Source organism: Sarcophilus harrisii, chromosome 4 (genome assembly GCF_902635505.1).
Source record: "Sarcophilus harrisii chromosome 4, mSarHar1.11, whole genome shotgun sequence".
NCBI classification, from domain to species: Eukaryota; Metazoa; Chordata; class Mammalia; order Dasyuromorphia; family Dasyuridae; genus Sarcophilus; species Sarcophilus harrisii.
The window spans coordinates 76416615-76439237 of record NC_045429.1 but is presented as its reverse complement, the minus strand read 5'-3'; positions in this window follow the sequence as shown (position 1 = coordinate 76439237).

The window sequence follows — 22623 nt, the reverse complement described above, 5'->3', positions numbered from 1 at the left end:
CAATTAATACAACTTTGGAGATTGTTGGAAAAGGAGAATGTACTTCATAAGTCCATGTAACTTTTCTTGTGTGATTCAAATATGTAGTTTCATATATATATTCAATTTATCTACATTGTTTTTGATGATTGTTCCCTCCCCCCATTATCTAACTTTAGCATTTCAGTTCCAACTACCACAAGGAAGGTCAAGTGAAGTAATTATACTTTTCTCATGAGAGTTTGCTAAGTGAGATAGAGATTTTATGCCATTAGACATCTTGTCTCAAATTCAACATGATACACTTATTTGGCACATGCCATTACTCCAGCTTGGAATATATGATCTTCTCATCTAGGCTTTTGTAAAATATTTCTTTCTGTAAGGCTCAGCTTAGATATCAGTTCTTTGCCGCAGTCTTCTCTGAAGTCCTTAACTTTAGAAGGTGACCTGTTCTTCACAAATCTTTCCTAAAAAACTTTGCCTGCATATAACATCATGTCCTTTGCAAAGAGTGACAATTTTGTTTTTTCTTGTCTATTTTCATTCCATAAATTTTAGCATATTCTAAATACTTAATCCTATTTCCTTATTATTTTCATTTGTTTAAAGAAAAAAAAAAAGAAAAGAAAAAAAGCCCTTTCTTAAAGTATCTTCTCTTATAAGAATCCCTGTTCCATGAAGCTGTACTTTCAACATGGTGCAAGATGGCTGTTTGTTGTTGTTGTTGTTGTTGTTGTTGTTGTTGTTGTTGTTTGTTGTTTGTTGTTTTTTAGGATTTATGGGCAGTTTTTTTTTTTTTTTTTTTTTAATGATTTCTTGCAAGACATTGTCTAGGCTCTTTGTTTTTATTGTGGATTTCAGGAAGTCCAATAAATCTTAGATTCTCTCTTCTGGATTTATTTCCCAGGTCATTTGTTTTTCTAATAAGGCATTTTGCATTTTCTTCCATTTTTCTTTTTCTTTTTTGATTTTGTTTGACTAATTTTTGATTCCTCATCATGGCATTCACTTCTATTTACCCAATTCTAATTTTTAGTGATTTTTTAAAATTTAGCTTTTTTTCTTTTACCTCCTTTTGCAATTGTCCAACTATTTTTAAAGAAGTTGTTTTGTTCAGTGCATTTTTCCCCATTTTAATAATTATATTTTTAAGGAGTTATTTTCATCTCTCTCTCTCTCTCTCTCTCTCTCTCTATATATATATATATATATATATATATATATATAATTTCAACAAATATATTTTTGAAGGAGTTGCTTTCTTCAATCAACTTCTGTGCAGAAGTAAAGCAGAGCAGTGAGGAGAGAAGAGACAAGGTTAATAGAATGAGAGTTTTAGTAAAAAAAAAAGTAGGAAGGAGGAAAATATATAAGAAATTATAGCTTAGAATGTGAATGGGATGAATTCACCCATAAAACAATAAGAGATAAAAGATTTTATTTTAAATTCAACAATATGTTGCTTTAAGAAGACATTATAAAAAGAGAGATATGTACAAAGATAAAATAAATGACAAAAGTAGAACTTATTTAAAAAAAAACAGGAAACTAAGCATGATCTCAGACAAATTAAAAATTAAAATATATTTGATATAAAATAAAAAATTGAAAAATTACACTGTCAATAATATTAATCTGTATGTTTAGATGACTTAAAATACCTAGACAGTATAAAATATTTGTGTGTATACCTACCAAAATAGACACAAGGACTGTATGTGTGTGTGTGTGTGTGTTTGTGTGTGTGTATGTATGGCCCACTGTAACAGAAAAAGAAACATAATACTTAACCTTATCTTAGAAAAATAAATTGAACAAATCATAAAATGAACTCTGTGAAAAAAAAAAATCCCAGAAACAGATGAATTCACAACTGAATTCTACCAAACTTTAAGGAACAATTAATCCAGTACTATAAGAATTATTTTAAAATAATTGGCAAAGAAGGGGGCCATACCAAATTTTTAATAATAATATGTATATATATATATATATATATATATGTCTGTGTGAGTGTGTGTGTATAAGAACATTTATTTATTTTTAAAAATATATACTATATTCATTTTGTTAAATATTTCCCATATGAATTTTTTAAATAGCATTTGTTTTTCAAAAATTTTCCCTCCTTTGCAATTCTTCCTCACTACTTGAGAAGACAATCATTATGAAATTGATTATACATGTGAAATAAAACAAATCGCTATGTTTTAAAAGAAAAATACACAAATACAGAGAGAGAAACTAAAGAAAATAAAAACAAATGTGCTACAATCTTTATTTAGAGTTTATGCAGTTTCATCTTTTTTTCCCTCTGGACAGGGACAGTAATTTTAGCATTGGCCCTTTGGAATTTTTTTGGATCACTGTTTTGTTCATTAGTCTTTTGCAGTTGCTAACTCTTAGAGTATTGCTGTTAATGTATACAGTGTTCTGGCTCTGCCCATTTCACTTTGTATCAGTTTACATAAGACTTCCCAGATTTTTCTGAAATCTGCTCATCATATAAGATAGTATCTCAGAGTTGTTTTAATTTGCATTTCTCTAATTAAAATTGCTTCAGAGGATTTTTCATGTAATTTTTGATAGATGTTTTTCTTATTCTGAAAACTTCCTATTAATATATTTTGATCAGTTATCAATTCTGTAATAGCTCATACTATTAGAAATTTGACTCCATTCCTTATTTATTTGAAAAATGAAACGTATGACAAATAAATCTCCCATAATTTCCTCTAGTTTTCTGATTTTCTTTTAGTTTTTCCTGCCTTTGTTTTGCTTATGCAAAAACATTTTTCCTCCATTTTATTCATTTTACTTGTTTCATCTTCTCTATCTCTTTTTGGATCATAAGTTCTTCTCATTTATAGATCTGAAAAGTACATTTTCCTCACAATTTATGTCATGATGTGTTCTTTTCTCTAAAGTTTTTATCTTTATGTTCATCAAACAATAAATTACTATGGTACTTTACTACCCTTCGTTGTGTTACTAATCTATTCTACCAATCCACATTCTATTCTTAATTAGTACCAGATTATTTTGATGTTACTACTTTGCAATATAATTTAAAATCTACTACTGCTTTCCTTCCCATCTTTTCATTGGTTCCCTTTATATTCTTGACCTTTTGTTCTTCCAGAAGAATTTTGTTACAAATTTTTTCTAACTACAAAATTTTTCTTTGGAAATTGGATTGTTACAGTATTCATTAAGTAATTTAAGTAGAATTTTCATTTTAATTACATTGACTTGGCTAACCAAGGGTGATTGATGTTTTTCCCCTGTTTAGAGCTTTATTTGTATGGAAAGTGCTTTGTTATTATATTCATATAGTCTCTGAGTTTCCCTTGGCATGTAGATTCTCAAGTATGGAATTTCTCTTTCTATCTCAACTACTTCTCAATGCATTTCTTAATGAAGTAAAAATAGCACTCAAGAAACAAAAATAGGAAGAGCAGCTTAATGAGAATTATGTCCCATACAGAACATGTTCTATTTGGAAATAATTCAATTTTTAGAGTTATAAAAATGAAATCACCAAGATATGTGTAAGGAAAATACTAATTGCTTAGAGACAATAACATTTATATTATTAAAAAGCAAATGAGAAACATGTTGTAATTAATGTCTACTTTACTATTTTTTTTTTCATGAGGGCACTGGGGCTTGCTCAGGAATACACAGCTAGAAAGTGTTAAGTGTCTGAGAGCAGATTTGAACACAGGTACTCCTGACTTCAGGGCTGCTCCTCTATCCACTGTGTTGCCTAACTACTCTTTTTACTTTACTATTCAAAATTTCTGATAGGAAAATGTTTAAATATAGTAAAGCACCCTTAACTTTCTATTTTAGTGATTATTACCAACTTGGAAAAACTGTTGAATCAATTATGTAGAGTGTTTTTATGGATTAAAGTGAGTAATACATTTATTAGAATAATTTGGTCCCCAAAATGATAGAAAAAACAGTTGTGCAATTGCCTAAAAAGGTTAATATCACTACTGACTATAAGAGAATACTGCTATTAAGATATCACCTTAAAATCTCTTCTCTTATAAATTATCAATCATATACAGTTTAAAATCATAAACAATTCTTTTAAAATGCTATGAAGATAATACTTTGTCCAATGGCCCTCTCTAATTATGTATATTGATTGACTAAAAATAAGTAGCTGCATATTCATTAAACTTGTTTACCACCATATGGAAAATATTCAGGAGAGCATGATTTGGCAGTACATGCCTGTAATTCCAGCTATTGGAGAAATTGAAGAATTTGAATATCTTGAAATCAGGAGTTTGGAGCTATAATGAGCTATGCTAGTTGATAGTCTACTTTATGTTAAGAACTTATATGTGAACCTCTAGTTGAACAGGATCACTAGATTGGCTATTGAGGGGTCTAAAATAGAAACAGATTTGGTCAAATCTCCCATGTCTACTAGTGTGATTTGGCCCACGAACAACCTCTGTATTTTTTGTCTAGAAAAATATACATATGCAAATGCATATGTGCATATATACCTGTGTATGTATATATATATATATATATATATATGTGTTTAGAGCATATAAATATGCATGTGTATATACATATATGTGTATGCATGCACACACATGTATAGTGTGTGTGTTTTGTATATATAACATAAGGTCCTCCAGAAACTACTAATCAGAGATTGTGTTGTGCTAATTATTTAGGGTTTAGAAGAATGCAGTAACCTAAATTAGATTCATAATGGCTTTAAAATTTTCATGCTATTTAGGGAAGCTGAACCCTCTAAGAAAGGTAAGAAAAACCTGTGTATGTAGTAGATGCTGAGAAAATGTTTGCTGAATTGAATTTGTATATTATTATGCTACCATCTTCTTATTTCAATTAATTTTTTATCATCTACAATTCTAAGAAAACCAGTTCCAATATTCATAATGTTCATTATTACATGGAAATGAATATTATGTCATTAGAGCACAATTCTGCAAAATCCAATCAAATGGGAAACGCTTTGAGTATGTGGGCATCATTGGGTCAAAAATTCATTCAAACCCAACCTATATAAATTTTGAAAAGACTATCATTAGAATGTCTGCCATTAATTAAACACACATACACACACATACATGATGCATAACCATAGCAACTTAAAAACCATCATTTTTTATTTGAATTTCACATTACCATCACCCACTAACTTGTAAAGTACTTGAGTAGCTAGGTGGCACAGCTAATAGTTTGCTGGGCTTGAATTCCTGAATACCTTAGTTCAAATTTTGCCTCAGACACCTTTAGCTGTGAAAACATGAGTATTTAACCCCTGTCTGCCTCAGTGTCCTAAACTATCAAATAAGTTATCATCATAATAGCACCAACCTCACAGAGTTCTAAGTATTAAATGAAATATTTGTTAAGTACTTAAGTACAGTGACTAGGATACAGCACAAGTTTAATAAATGTTTATTGCATTTTTTGTCCAGAAAATTTTTAAAATACTTTAGTAAAGGAGCAAATATGAAAATAGATATCTTCATAGTTAAATACCTTCATATGTACATGTACACACACAAACACACACACACACACACACACATATATATATATATATATAATATATAGATTCTGCTTGTATAGATTCTGAATTGCTAGAGAAAGTTTTCTTCCTGAGCTTTCCCTATGCCAATGAAATCCTAAATCTAATCTTATATCCTATATTTACAAATGTATGTATATTAGATAATAAACTCTTCAAAGGCAGCGACTTTCTATAGCTTCTTTTGATAGACTGAAGCCATATGAAGTCCTAGTTAGAGTTCATTGGGATACCAGAAAAGTAAAAAGTGCAATTTGAATCTTCTGTCTGATATTATTCTTCCTGGATTTGAGCTTTGCTCTTTGTAGAAAAACTTGGAATGTTCTTACATGCCTCATCTGTATAATCTAGACACCACAGATTACTGTAATATGAAGGAAATACCAAAAGTGAATGTTTTAGACAAATAATACCCTTTTTGAATGTGTCAAATTGCCTGTACTTGAGCCACTTTCTACTCTGCTGCATGTCAAAACACTTCAACATTCACTGACCTTTTAAAGTTGGTATATCCTGGTGCTGTAGAAAGCTTTTGAAAGTGAGTAATATTCTGTATTCCATTTTCTTTTTCATGCTTGCAGTTCATGTGAATCAGGATCATTACAATTTAGGCATTTTTTACTTTTTTTTTCTTTTTTTTTTAGATAGTTTATTCTGTGATATTTCCGAATGTATTTGATAATCTATAAGAAATCCTTATCTTATCCTGAGTACAGATGTTAGTGCCAGCTTCTGCCCTGAAAATTACTTTATTTGAATATATTTTCTCTCTGCTTATATGTACACATATTGTTTTCTATGGTAGAATATTAGCTTGTTATTGGCAGTAATTGTTTCATTTTTATCTTTGCATCTACACTCGTTAGCACAATGAGCACACAGGAAATACAATAAAGACTTCTTGATTAATTCAGCTATTGAACTCCTGTTAACTATTTGGTACCAGACTGATAAAAACTAATTGATAAATCTTAATTTTGTTCCTTTAAAAGGTTAAGGAGGGAAAGTAAAAGTCAAGGATTATCAAAAGGGGTGATTAGAAATGGAATAGGTACATGGCCAAACTTGAACTCAGTTCCCAGGAAGGCAGACTGTAAAATCTCACAAATTCCTATAGGAATAATGTACTTCTAGTAACCATGTATTTGCAAATGATCCATGTAACTGGAGAAAAGGAGACAGAAGCAGCTCCAGAGCAAAGAAGAAGAACAAGCAGGAACCAGAGATGTGAACAGAAAAGCTGTATTTCAGTTCCTGGACTAAGCTTCCCAAATCAAGTACAGTTATTAGACCAAGCAGGACTGATAGTCAACAAGCAACAAGAAAGAAAAGCATGATGGAGGAGAAAAAGCAGATCTTGGCCTTCAGGGGGATGGTGAAGTAGACCAGTGGTCAAACTGAAATGGATACTGTGCATAACAATCTCAGTGGGCTGTACATTAACTTAGAAAATCACAAGTTAGCATTATGTTGTTTTTAATTAATTTTAAGTAATAATTAAAAATTGACTTTCTTAAACATTTTCCAATAATATTTAAATTGGATTCTAGCCTTACGAGAAGAAGGAAGAATAAAAAGAAGAGAGAGAGGCAGAGGAAGGAAAAATAGAAGGAGAGGAAGAAGGGACAGAAAGAAAGGAAAGAGGGAAAGAAGGATTAAATAAGGAAGGCAGTCAGGAAGGAAGGATGAAATAAGGAAGGAAGGAAGGAAGGAAGGAAGGAAGGAAGGAAGGAAGGAAAGAAAGAAGGAAGGAAGGAAAGAAAGAAGGAAGGAAGGAAGAAAAAAAGGAAGGAAGGAAAGAAGGAAGGAAGAAAATAAAAGGAAAAGAAATGAAGAAACAAAGTAATCATCAGTCCTAAAAAAATCAAATATGTATTATAATAAGAACAAGGGAGGATGAAGAAAAATTCTACAGAAAGAATTGTTTTGAATTAAGGAAGAAAAAAATCAAATGGTTCAAAATATGAAAGTTACTTTTTAGAAATAATAACTTTATGATGAAAATTCTAAATACTGAGAAGCTTCCCAGTTTTGCCTTTTCCTGCCTATTATCTCTACTCCCTCATTTATCTATACTCTGGAATTTAAGTAATTAACAATGCATAGTATCTGAATAACTTAGAATAAATTTGCAACAAATAATGTTCTATTATTGGAGAGAAACTGTAATATATATTTCAATTTTCTGCCTCCTCTCCAATCTAGTATTTTTATTATGTTTGTCCAACTAATATAATATTCTGATTTGTAAATATATTGGTCAGAAGACAGCTTTTCCTTTAGGAAGAAAATTTGTCATCTATGTTTTCAGTCTGCAAAGTTCAATAAGTACATGTATCGCTTGATATTTGGCAGCACCTGAAAGAACATCCATTTTTAAGCAACTGCATATTGTACTAACTTTAAATGTCTGCAGGTGTCCATTTCAGCAAATGTTACCCAGTTAATGGAACTGATTTCTTTGAAAATAGCACCCTCTGCCTTCAAGAATCAAAATTTTCAACTATGTACAAAGAGCTTCTCTGGTACTCTGATAATTTTTTGATTCTATTCTGTGCACTTGTTTAATTTATTTCATGCAGTTTGAACTAAGAACAAGAAGGAGAGAGGGCTAGGAAGAAGAAATGGTGAGAAGAGATCATACCCTGCCTGACTTCCTTCATGCTGAGCTAGCCAGAACGAGATAGAAAAGATGAGGGTTGGGTGTGATTTTTAGGAGATTAAAAAAAAAAAAAAAAAAGAAAGAATAAGTTGAAGAGTGTGATCAGCACTCTACTTAACTAGATACCGTTACTTAAACTACCCAAATTGATAATTCATGTAATGCTACTCTCCTTGCAGTGATGGCCTTGAAAAGAATTACATAACTGTGTATAAAACATAGAACCAAAAAATGATTCTATATCAAGGATTTGACACTGACACTTCAATGTTTAGGGATCCACAAACAAGACTACAGGATATTGTGCTTGTCCTTTTTTACACTTATAGATTCAGTGCTGAGAGAAATTTAAAGGTAGGAAAGAAAATGGGTAAAATCTACTAGTTCCAACCTCTAAGTAAAAGAGTCAAATTAAAATCACAGAAAGAACATGGTGGAGTAAATTAAAACTTCAAATTTGGAAGCCCTAGCTTTTGAGTAAGGGAACCTTGTTCCTCTAAAGGAGAGAAAACAAACGACTTAATGATCTCCTATTATGTTCTAGGTACTACACTAAAAGTTTTACAAATATCATCTCATTTGATTCTCACAGTTATTGTTTGCCTGTATGATCTTGAGAAATGTATTTAACAATCATCTGTAAATCATTCAATAATTATTTGTAGAAAGCAAAGTGATTTAATAATTTAAATAATTCAACTAATTAAAAATTTAAACGGCTAAATTTTTATTTAGATAAATTGATTATTTGATTTCTCATTTGAAAAATAAAAAATTTGGCTTAGAAGAACTATAAATTAATAGGCAACATAATATAGTGGAGAGAAGCAAGGTCCTGAACTCAGGAAGACCTCAGAAAAACTTTACCATATACACTAGTGTCCTGATATTGTGCAAGTCAGAAAAACCTCTCTTGGCCAAGGTTTTCTAAATTGTAAAAAAGGGGTTGTGTTTAATGATTTAGAGACCATCCAGTTCTATATATGTGAGACTAGGAGTCCTTCAATCAGTAAATATGATTCTGAAAATAGATACTGGTCACTTAATCCCCTCAAAAACCTTACAAAAGGAATAAACAAAGGTATTATGGTGAGCCTAGTAATTCAAGAATTTAAAAACGATTCTATTTTATATTCAAAAATTAAAATTAATCAGTATTCATAGTATGACAAACCATTCTATTTGATTTCTGTTCTTATGTATTTTTCTCTGAGTGTTTTTTTTTTTTACCTGAAGCCTGAGATTAATGAAAGGTAAAGGGAATCAAGGAATAGAAAAATGAAAAATGGGAAGAGATAGCAGAATTTTACTGGCAATGTTTGATGGTAGTGTAGTGCGATAAAGAAAAAAAAAAAACAGGGTGGAAAGTGAAACATCTAGGTTCTAGTTGGTAGTAAACTAGTTCTTTACCTTTTTGTTTATTCATCTGTATTAGTATCACAGTTTACTCATTTGTAAAACATGTTGCATTTGACTATACAACCTCATATGTTCCTCCAAACTGTAATATCTTAAGATTTTATTCTTTCTACCAATAACAACTCAAGAAATAACTCATAGTGAATACAATGATCTGCAGATGAAAAAGAAAGGTAGGATGTAATAAAAAGGAGAAAAAAAGATAAAAGGCAGATAATAAGATACTGAGGTAGGACAAGGACACAGAGAAAGAAAATAATAGGCTAGAGGCTTTTATTTTAATCCACCCACAAGGTGTTATGTAGTTAAAAATAATAGAAAGAAAAAGGCAGTAAAAAAAAATAGTAAAAAGAAGCAGATAGCTCAGATTGATAATGCTGTTGGATGAACAGAGACTGCTCAATGCTATCTGATGAGCAGTTTTTTTTTCCTGTTTTGACACATCTAATAGCAATCCCCAAAGGCTGTTCTATAAGAAATAGAATGTAAACCTTTGAATGAATCAACTACTAATAAGAAATCAAATGTAAAATAATAAGAAAGAGAGCATGATTAATCAATGAATTTATAATCATTTCAAAACTTCATACAGATCTTAATTACAATCACTCCTAATTTTATGTTATTTACACTTTTGATTAACAGCTATGGTCCCTTAGTCCCCTTTATTCACTCATTTAACTGCTCAAATGACATTTATTTGGCAATAGCTATGTGTGAAGCCACTTGCCAAGTGTTTGGAAAGATAAAGATCATAATTTTTAAGGAACAGTGATATAGAGCAATTGATATTGTTTATAACTGAATTACTATCCTTTATCAAGAAATCACCACTTAGTACTTCTCTTTTCTTCTTCTTCTGATCTTTATTGGATCATGTGTCACTTGATACTCAGTGCTTGTCATTCAGTTCAGTACAATACAGTCATTCAATCATGTCCAACTCTACATGACCCCATGAATTTTGTCTATCAATGTTTCTTTTCTTTTTTTTAATATTAGTTTTTTTTTTTATTTACAAGTTATATGCATGGGTAATTTTATGGCATTGACAACTGCCTGCATTTTTCCCTTTTTTGCCCCACCCCCTCTCCCAGATGGCAGGTAGACAAATACATGTTAACTAGATTAAAGAATATATTAAATACAATATAGGTATACATGTCCATACAGTTGTTTTGCTGCACAAGAAGAATTGGACTTTAAAATAATGTACAATTAACCTGTGAAGGAAATCAGAAATGCTGGTGAACAAAAATAGAGGGATTGGGAATTCTATGTAGTGGTTCCCACTTGTTTCCCAGAGTTCTTTCGCTGGGTGTAGCTGGCTCTATTAATTATTATACTATGGAACTGATTTGGTTCATCTCATTGTTGAAGAGAGCCACGTCCATTAGAATTGATCATCATACAGTATTGTTGTTGAAATATATAATGATCTCCTGGTCCTGCTCGTTTCACTCAGTATCAATTCATGTAAGTCTCTCCAGGCCATGATGAAATCATCCTGCTGGTCATTTCTTACAAGATAATAATACTCCATAACATTCATATACCCCAGTTTATTCAGCTATTCTCCAATTGATGGGCATTCACTCAGTTTCCAGTTTATGGCCACTACAAAGTAATTTTGCTCATAAAGTTTCTGATTTTCCCTTGGCAGATAGATTCCTAAATATTTTATATTATCAGTATTTACTTTAAATGGAATTTCTCTTTGTAACTCTGACTGTTGGATTTTGTTAGTGATATATAAGAATGCTGATGACTTATGTGGGTTTATTTTACAACCAGCAACTTTGCTAAAGTTGTGGATTATTTCTAATAACTTTTTAGTAGAATCTCTTTAAGTATACCATCATATTGTCCGGAAAGAGTGATAATTTGGTTTCCTCATTGCCTATTCTTATTCCTTTAATCTCTTTCTCAGCTCTTATTGCCAAAGCTAGCGTTTCTAATAATATTAAATAGTAACGGTGATAGTGGGCAACCTTGTTTCACTCCAGATCTTATTGGGAATGGTTGCAGTTTGTCTCCATTACATATGATGCTCACTGATGGTTTTAAATAGATGCTGCTGATTATTTTGAGGAAAAGTCCATTTATTCCTATACTCTCAAGTGTTTTTAATAGGAATGGATGTTGGATTTGGTCAAATGCTTTTTCTGCATCTATTGAGATGATCATATGGTTTTTGTTAATTTGGTTATTGATATGGCCAGTTATACTGATAGTTTTCCTGATATTGAAGCAGCCCTGCATTCCTGATATATACCCTACTTGTTCATGGGTATTATCCTGGGGATAATTTTCTGTAATCTTTTTAATAATATTTTATTTAAGATTTTTAAATCAATATTCATTAGGGAGATTGGTCTATAATTTTCTTTCCTAATTTTCAACCTACCTGGTTTAAGTATCAATACCATGTCTGTGTCATAAAAGGAATTTGGTAGGACTCCTTTATTCCCTATTTTTTCATACAGTTTATATAGCACTGGAGTTAATTGTTTTTTAAGTGTTTGTTAGAATTCACAATTTACTATTTTTGCCTTCCTGAATTTAATTTTGAAGTCTTTATGTCCTAATATATGGTCAATTTTAATGTAGGTTCCATGAACTGCTGAGTAGAAAGTATACTCCTTTCTGGTTCCATTCAGATTTCTCCAAAGATCTGTCATACCTTGCTATGGGCCAGAACTCTGAACTTAAAATAAAGGATTCTTACACAATACTAAGTCAGTGGACTTGATAGAGACAATAGTTATCTAATTTAGCATGGTTCAGTATGATTGATTTAATCCTACAAGGAGATGTTATGGGGCAGAACTTGAAACAAGGTACTAAGTGAAGTTGAGGAGACAATAGTTAAATCTAGTTTAGCCTTGATTTAATCCTACAACAAATAATGGTTTCCTAGTGATATTATGATTGTACTCACTGTATAGGAAATAAGCTAGAAGTTCTCAGGGCCAGAAAAGACAAGCACACTAAAAGCTCTCAGAAGCTGAATTAGATTCATTCCATCATCTACCTTTGTGATGGCTGCAGACTGAAGTACAAACCTTTGGATTTGAAAAGATTCAGAGGGCAGAGAAGGAGGCAGGAGCTCAAGCTCTCAGAACCAAGGGAAGAGGTAGACCTCTAAGAAAACTAGCCAAAGCCCTCTTTATAGTGGCCAGAAACTGGAAACTGAGTGGATGTCTATCAATTGGAGAATGGCTGAATAAATTGTGGTATATGAATATTATGGAATATTATTGTTCTTTAAGAAATGACCAACAGGATGATTTCAGAAAGGCCTGAAGAGACTTACACAAACTGATGCTGAGTGAAACAAGCAGGGCCAGGAGATCATTATATGCTTCAACAACAATACTATATGATGACCTATTTTGATGGACCTGGCCATCCTCAGCAATGAGATGAACTAAATCAGTTCCAATGGAGCAGTAATGAACTGAACCAGATATGCTCAGCAAAAGAACTCTGGGAATGACTAAAAACCATTACATTGAATTCCCAATGCCTATATTTTTGCCCACCTGCATTTTTTATTTCCTTCACAGGCTAATTGTACAATATTTCAGAGTCTGATTCTTTTTGTACAGCAAAATAACAGTTTGGTCATGTATATTTGTTGTGCAACTAATTTATATTTTAATATATTTAACATCTACTCATCCTGCCATCTGGGGAAGGGGTGGAGGGAAGGAGGGGAAAAATTGGAACAAGAGGTTTGGCAATTGTCAGTGCTATAAAGTTACCCATGCATATAACCTGTAAATAAAAGGCTATTAAAATTAAAATAAAAGAAAAAGAAAAAGAAAACTAGCTAAGACCCAAGTGAAGGAGATAGGACTTTGAAGGAGACACAAAAGGATTTGGACTTTAACCCCTGGCTACACTTGTGTGGTGATTATTGAACTTAAATGAAGGCTGTTCCCAGAGACCTCAAGAAAACCTCAACAGAGAACATTGAATTTTGAAGAGAATATTACAATACCTAATTTTTCTAATATTCTATTTACCTCTTTAATTTCTTTCTTATTTGTTTTGTGGTTTGATTTATCTAATTCTAAGACTGCAAGGTTGAGATCTCCCACTATTATAATTTTGCTGTCTATTTCTTCTTGCAAGTCTCTTAATTTCTCCTTTAGGAAGGTAGATGCTATACCACTTGATGCATACTAAACATGATGATAATGCTTCATTGTCTATGCTACTCTTTAGTAAGATATTGTTTCCTTCCTTATCTCTTTTAATTAGTTCATTTTTTGCTTTTGCTTGATCTGAGATAATGATGAGATCTGAGATCTGCTTTTTTGACTTCACCTGAAGAATAATAAATTCTTTTTACCTTTACTATGTATGTATCTCCCTGCTTTTAATGTGTTTCCTGTAAACAACATTTTGTAGGGATATGCCTTTTGATCTAGTCTGCTATTCACTTCCATTTTATGGGAGAGTTCATCCTATTCACATTTACGGTTAAAATTACCAATTCTGTATTTCCTGCCATCTTATTATCCCCAGATTATGCTTTTCTTTTTTTTACTTCTCTTCCCTCTTTCCCCATTATTAATCTTATGGGCACCAGTTGCCTCATGTAGCTTTCCCTCTTTAAAATCCCTCCCACTCCCTTTGAATCCTTTCCCCTTTCTTGTACCTTTTCCTTATTACTCTTTTCCTTTTCCCTTTTCCTCTCCCACTTTTTAATGAGGTGAGAGAAGTTTCTCTGTAAAACAAATATGTCAATTATTTTCTCTTTGACCCAAATCTGATGAGAGTAAGATTCCTACAATGTTCCTCTCCCTCTCTAAATTCCCTCAGATATAATAGGTTTTCTTTGCCTCTTCATGGGATGTAGTTTCCCTGTTTATCTCCTCTTTTCTCTTTTTTCTGATTGTCCCCTTTCCATTTCTACTTCCCTTTTTTATATCAGTAAAATCAAATTATACATGCACTCTTTATATATATCCATAACAGAAATACAGTTCTCAAGAGTTATTTTTACCTTTTTCTGATTCTCTTGAGTCCTATAATTGGAGGTCAAATTTTTTGTTTAGTTCTGGTTTTTTCATTAGAAACAAATGGAATCTATCTGTTTCACTAAATATCCATCTTTTTCCCTGGAAGAAAATGCTCAATTTAGCTGGATAGTTTATTATTGGCTGCATTTCAAGTTCTTTTGCCTTTCAAGAATATGAGAATCCAGGCCCTTTGATTTTTTTTTAATGTGGAAGGATCTATATCTTGAGTGCTCCTTACTGTGGCTCTTAGGTTTTCAAAAAGCTTTTTTCTGGCTGCTTGTAATATTTTTACCATAGTCTGATAGTTCTGAAACTTGGCCACAATATTCCTTGGAGTTTTTATTTTAGGGTCTTTTTCAAAAGGTGTTCAATGAATTCTTTCAATCCCTATTTTACCTTCTGATTATATTGCATCTGGGCAGTTCTCTTTGATGACTTCATGCAAAATAGTATCTAGGCTCTTTTTTTCATCATAATTTTCAGGAAGTCCAATAATCCTCAGATTATCTCTCCTAGATCTATTTTCCAGGTCTGTTGTTTTCCTAGTAGATATTTATCATTGTTTTTATGTTTTCATTTTTTTGGATTTGCTTGACTGAGACTGATGTCTCAACAAATCATTCATTTCTACTTGTTCAGTCATGATTTTTAATGAGTTATTTTCTTCATTAGCTTTTTTACTTCTTTTTGTATATGTCCAATTGAGTTTTTAAATGAGTTGTTTTGCTCTATGGATTTTTTTTTTTCATTTTACTATTTTTTTAAACTGAGTTATTTTCTTTTTCCAATTCACAAATCCTACTTTCTTGGGAGTTCTTTATCTTTTCCAATTCACAAATGCTACTTTCCTGGGAGTTCTTTACCTCTTCCAATTCACATTTTAGGAAGTTATTTTCTTTTTTCACTTTATCAAATTTTTCTTTAAATGAGGTATAAGCTTTTTCTGTACTCTCTTACATAGTTTCTCTTTTCTTTCTCCATTTTTCTTCTCTCTTTTAAGATTTATTATAATTTCTACTATGAGAGCCTTGTATGATAGGGATTAGATTACATCCCCCTTTAGAGTTTTGTCTGGAGACTCTTTTTTAATAGTCTCTTCAGGGTTGAAAACCTGCTCTCTCTCTGTGTAGAAGCTATTGATGGTCCATTCGGCTTTTTTACTCATTTTTTTAGAGCCCTTAGAGTCTGACTTCAGGGCAAGGATGTTACAGTTTCTTTTCTGGACAGTAGCTATCCTGCAAATGGGCTGCTAAGAGTAGCAGAGTTGTGGAAGTGCTCTGGGAAAAGCCCCTCACTGCACTGGAAGTGTCTCTGCCCTGAATAGCATGGGCTGAGCTGCAGAAGTGCCCTGTGAATAGCCCTGCTGTGTGGATTAGTGATTGCCCTGGGGCTAGAGGGTGAGCAGGAAAGTGTCACTGCCACAGGAAGAACCCTATCTTGGGTATTAGCAATTGCCCTGGGAAGAGTCCCACAATGGAAATGTCTCTGCCCTGGGGAGCTCAGTCTTGCTGTGGAAGTTCTATTGCCCCAGGCAGACCACTCCCCTGCAGATTAAAGGCTGCTCTGGGCTGATCCCCCCCAGCTGTGCAGATTTGTGACTGCCCTGGGCAAAAGCCCCAAGCTGCAGAATGTGGCTACATAGCTGTGCTGTGGTCTGTGCTCTGTCACTCATTTCCGGTTTTGGGTGGGTGTAGCCAGATCTTCTTAAATTCTGACTTTTTTTGGAGTACACTCAACCTTTAGTTTTAACTTCTTTGCTGATCTACTGCTGTGCAACCAAAGTAGAGCAGCCAATCTCTGGTAGAGTACACTTTGCGAATTTTTCATCCATGGAGACTGCCCCTGCCCTGATCCATTCAGTATGCTTACCTCTGGTTCTATCTCCCCACTTGTGCTGGCCTGCTCCCACCGATCAGGACAAACCTTTTCTGGTGATCTTCCAGACTATCTTTGGCTGGTAAATTGTTGTATTTCCAATATTCATGAATTTTACCAGTCAAGCACTATTTTTGAGGCTGAATTTGGTTATTAGTAGTGAGGGTATGAGAGGAGGTTAGAATGTCAGTGTATCTTCTCTGCCACCTTGGTTCTGTCCCTGAAAATTGTATGCAATAGAGGATGTTTCATAGGCATCATTTTCCCTGTATATTGAAATATTTATGCTGATCGATAATTATTACCTTTACTTAAACAACTGACCTTTTTTTTGATAACAGGAAATTTAAATTGGAAGAGCGGTGACTGCCTACAGCCAATGGGAATTTGTGCCTTAACTGAAGAGAACAATGTACACCATGACCCCAATTATATAAAATAAAATAATTATGTAATACTTCAGATCTTTGATCAAAACAGTCACCAATCATCTTCAGAATTCTGAGGTTATCACATGTTTCACATTAAACAGAAACAAAGTTTTTATATATTGCCCCAGGGTATTGTATACAATACTGGATAATACATTTTTAAAAGGAATATGTCATCAATGTCTGGTGACTTGCACTCATCAAAGGTAGAAATCATTATTCATTTACTCATCTCTCTGTAATACTATATTTATGTCTGTCTCTCTCTCTGTCTCTGTCTCTGTCTCTCTCTCTCCCCTATCTTCTCATCTCTTATCTTGGATTTCAGCTCCACATGTCCCATTTTTATAATCCAGAGATTATTTTCTTTGGCAGAAGAAATATAAATCCCCCAAAATAAGGTAAGTAGCTCAGCTTATTTCCCTCTGTCATCCATGCAACAAGTAACTGTAAGGGTCCTTTAAATGGGCGGCCACAGTGCAGCAGGAGATTTGATTGGCCCAGAAGTAATCTCTGTGAGTATAGAACTGCCCCTTGGGTGGGATCCTGTCCATATCGAGATAGCTTCTTAATAGGAGAAAGCTCTCTCTCTGATTGGCTGTGTGTGTGAGACCTCACAGATCCTTTATAAGCCTACTGCGGGCAGCAAGTCATTCTCTTTATCCTGGGGTAGCTGAGCCGAGTGGATGGATAGCCAAGAGAGGTAAGGAGGTTGATAGTGAACACGTGGTGTTCACTAGGGAGTTAAACAAGTCAGGGCATTATGTGACTACTCATACTCACAAGGCTTTAAGTTTGCAAGTGGCTGGCTGTTCTTGAGTGTGCTATGGATTATTAAATTATGATTTAAGAAATCATGGCCAGAGGCCTCTGAAGGCCTCAGAGTTGGTAAAATTAGTTGACACTGCAAAGGTCAGTGGCCAGAGGTACTCTGAGGGCCTAGGAATCAGGAGAGACTGGTAATAGTAACTGCTATGAGAGCAAGTTACAAAATAACAGTCTCATCACTTCTTCAATCTTTCTCAAAATTGTAGTTGTCCTTTGCATTGCTAACCAAAGTCAGCTCTTTCTGTGTTTTAGTGCACCTGATATTTTTCCTATAATACTGTCAAGTTTTTGGATATCTCTTCATTTACCTATTCCTTTTTCCAACTGCAAGCTCACAGCCCTGATTTACTCTATTGGTAACTCGAAAAGTGCAAGAGTGTTGTTCATTATCAGAACCATACAAGCATGCTGTAATGAAATTGAATACAATATTTATACAGCACAAAACTTCTCTGGTCACCCAAATTTTGCCGTAAGCCTCACAGCTGACAATATCAAAGTCCTTTTCAAATCACTGAAAACTGTATACAGAACTCTGTCCTGCTCCTGACATTTCTTCTAGAGCTGTCAGGCAGCAGTGTATGGACCATTTCTCGACCCTTTCTGAAGCCTCACTGATTCTCAGGTAGATAACCATTTTCCAAGTGAAAAATCAGTTTAATCATGAGGATTCTGGCAATAATTTTGCCATAAATAACTATAGATAGATGGATAAAGTTGGATAGATGCATTGATAGATAGATAACATATGTCTATATTTACATACATAGTAGCATATTATGTTAAAAATGTAATACATGGGGCAGCTAGGTGGTATAGGAGATAGAGCCCTTGCCCGGAAGTCAGGAGTACCCAAGTTCAAATCTGGCCTCAAACACTTAACACTTCTGAGCTGTGTGACTCTGGACAAGTCACTTAACCTCAATTGACTCAACAAGAAAAAAGGGGGGGGGGGAGAAGAAGTAAGCTTAGCAATGCTCCTCTACTCAAAAATCATTTACTTGTAAGTAGGTTGAAGATTCTTCAAATGGAAATTTGAAAAAATTTCCAGTAGTGTCTGGACTAGCTCTCTGGAGGACCTTGGGATCAGTCCTAGTCCTTGGTCTTAGTGCAGGAGTGAAGGAGGCAGGAGACTCAGGAGGATGGATGGTCAAAGATGAATTCTGGAGTCTTCTTTGTGTCTGTGTCTGTGGCTGAGAGGCTTGTTCTCTCCCAGTCCTCCTGTACTTAAATATTTAAGTATTTAAATACTTCAGAAGGATTACATCACTACAACAACTGAGCATGTACAACCATTACATCACCATATCACATTAAGTATATGTTTAGAGAACCATTATCCCACATTGTGTAGGTGCTTAACTATAAGCACCTGCTGTTCTTGATTTAAGTACATCTTCAGAACAATAAAAGATGAATGTTAGGAAAAGTAAAAATAACCTTAGTCTCTATGAGAGAATAAAATTTTCCAAACCTAACCAATTTAAGCCAAAGTATCATTAAAATTCAACCCCAACTAATCCCAGTCTTTTAGAAAATAAAAATACTGATTTCAGATGATAAGACATGATCTCTTTATGTAGTTCAATTATATTGAGGAAATAATATTTTCAAAAATATGCAGTTCATTATGAGACAAATACAAATATTACTTCTCTGTATATATATATATATACATATATATATATATTTAGTATATCATGTGGTATCAAGTCAGAACATATATGGTATGCATTATTTTAAATCTAATGATAACCAAAAGAAAATTAATATTTTCTTTAATGATGTTAATTCCTCCCATCTCAAAATGGTATTAAAATTCTTAGAAATATATGTATGTTAACACTAAAAATAATGGAAGGGAATAAAAATTAATAAATGGAAAATAATATAATTTATTTTGTGTCCGATTATTGTTCTTCACTTTAACAACCAAAACATATAAAATATTTATCTATTTACAATTCTCTAGAAGGTGTACAATTTTTCAGCTTCATGATCTAGCAAATAATATATGTGAATATATGAGAAACATTAGAAGGGATGAGGGAAAAAAAGGATTTGAATACAACCAAGTTACATCAGAATTTATTCTGATTCTGTGGGTTTTGATTCTAAGTGTTTCAAGCAATTTAACTTGTTTCTGAAGATATGTATCATATAATGCTTATTTAAAGGAAAATTTTCCAGCTACTTCCTTTACAATAGTAATAGTTGTTACTCAATCATGATTTCATTCAGACATGACATTATACCATAATGTCTTTTTTTTTTCAGTCTTCAGTTAACATGCTATTTTATGAAGAAATCCTAACTTTTCCCACCCCAACAGAGGAATTCCTACTGCACTACATTCCTGAATTTATTCATATACACAAACCCACAATCGTACACACACACACACACACACACACATACAAGTATACAGATATTCACTGTCAAAATATGAATGGCCAAAATACAGCTCAGAAAATGAACAGGATATGATGTTCTCTAAGCCTATTACATACACTGGCATTCATGGATGTGGACTGCAAAATGAATATGCACAGTGCTAATAATAATAGTTGGGAACCAAAAGCTGAAATTTCAATTGAAATTTAAGGAAGCTCAGAGGCAGAAATAATAAAGCAAAGAATTCCATGTATAGGAGGTAGCCAGTAAAAATGCTCAATAGGACATGGAGTATCTGTTGTGTATGAGGGCAATCTCACTGGGATTATGATATATGTGGAGAGGAGTTAAGATTTGGAAGTCAGAAAAGGTAAAAAGGAGCCAAATAATAAAAAGTTTAAAAAGGTAAACATAGGGTTTTATATTTGGTCCTGGAGGTAATGGGGAGATGCTGCAGTTAATATTGAGGAGGAAGCATGCATAAGGGTGACAAGGTCAGACCTACAGTCAAGAAAAATCATTTAACTGAGTAAAAAGTAGACTGAAGTGACAAGAACCTTGAGACAAGAAAGCCAAAGAAAAATGTTTTTGTAGTAGTCCAGACAAGCAATGATGAAGGCTTGCAGCTGGGTGGTAACAATGTTGGGGAGAGAAAGCAAGAATATGCCAATTTCGTTCTTATTTCTGGTTTCTCAGGATACTACCAATAAAAAGTAATGAGAAGAGGGATGGTGAGTAGGGAGGGGAGTAAATATTTCAAAGACCTTTTAGACTGTTAAAAATAATTGTTGTAGGTCAACTTCTGTCAACAATTAATAAATTGGTCCTTATTGGAAACATTCCTTCTTCCTCTCTTATTTCACAAAGAATAGGATTCATCCATTTTGGGATGCCTACCATTACTACCATGAAATAAAGAAGAAATAAAACAACTTACCTCTGAGAATATTTCTTCTGATTATTATTATTAAAATTCCTGAAAATGTGGCTGCCACAATAGTTTAGAGGGCTAATTAAGTGAAATTTGTGCAGTAAAAGCATGTGTGCATATGGTTCCATTCCAGAAACAAACAAATAGAAATAGTTAACTTTAACAGCCTGAAAAGAAAGAGACTGAACTAAATGTTGTTTGCTAAGCTAAGCATTTAAATTCCTAACTGATGGCAGACACAATTTGTCACTAGTGAACAGCTCTAATTATTGACTTGGTGACAACTGCATGCTAAGGGAAAACAATAGTGCCCCATTTGAAAAGTGAAATGCTTCCTCCCTACTAGACCATATAAAATAATTTCCTCTTCTGAAAAAAATATTTTAGGAAATTTGTCTCTACACTATAGGTCAGGGATAAATGGTTCATGAATCATACTACTGACATTTTTGAGGGGTAGCAAGATACTGAAATATTTTCCCAAAATATTCTGAAAATATGCATTCCACCTAGGTGAAGACTGATATGTAGTTTACTTTTATGTTCCTAGTCATTCCTTTTCATACCTTTCTGGATGGGATTTAATCTACTTTGAATCTTCAGGTGCCCAGTAATTCCCAATTTCTTTGCTTTCTCTTCATTCCAAACTTCAAGAAGTTTAACTACTTCTGCTTCCTGGGTTGTTTGAATTTTAACAAGAACTTAGGCTAAAAGAATAAGTCTCAAACTTTTATAGAAATAGGCTAAATGATGACTATAAAAGAGATTTCTGTCCAGGTAAGGTTTGGACTCAATAATCCTGACATTTGTATAACATTTTATATTTTATCAAAGAATTTATAAAATGAATTCATTTGATGATCACAACAATGGTGGAAAATATCAATATCAACTGGTATCAATATCCTTATTTTATAGATGAGAAAAGTAAGGTTGAGTTCAAGGTTAAATGAATTGTTCAAATGCATATAGATTTACAACAGAACACGAATTCAGCATTTCTTGGATCCAAATCCAATGTATCCACTACATCATTCTGGTTCTTCTGTTCATTATTCTATATTTCAGATGTTTTGTTATATAGTGTTGAGGTTTTTGAAGATATTCTGAAATCACATGAGGGACTAGTTATATTTAAAACGTGACAACTAAGTAGCACAATGGATAGAGTCTGGCACTAGCTGTGTGACCTTAAGCAATCCACTTAATCTCTTTCTGACTCAGTTTTACCATCTTTAAAATGGGTACAAGAAAACCTTTCTCCTGGGGTTTTTGTGAGAATGAAGTGAGATAATATGTGTACAGCATTTTCAGAACATCAAAGGCCTATATAAATATTAGCTATAAAATTTCAGAATATCTTCAAAAATAACAACACTGGATTCACAATTATGAATACTCAAGGGGAATGGTTAATGAAATTGCTGTTTTGGAAAATAAAATTGTTGCCTTCATACTGCTATTTTTTTTTTGGA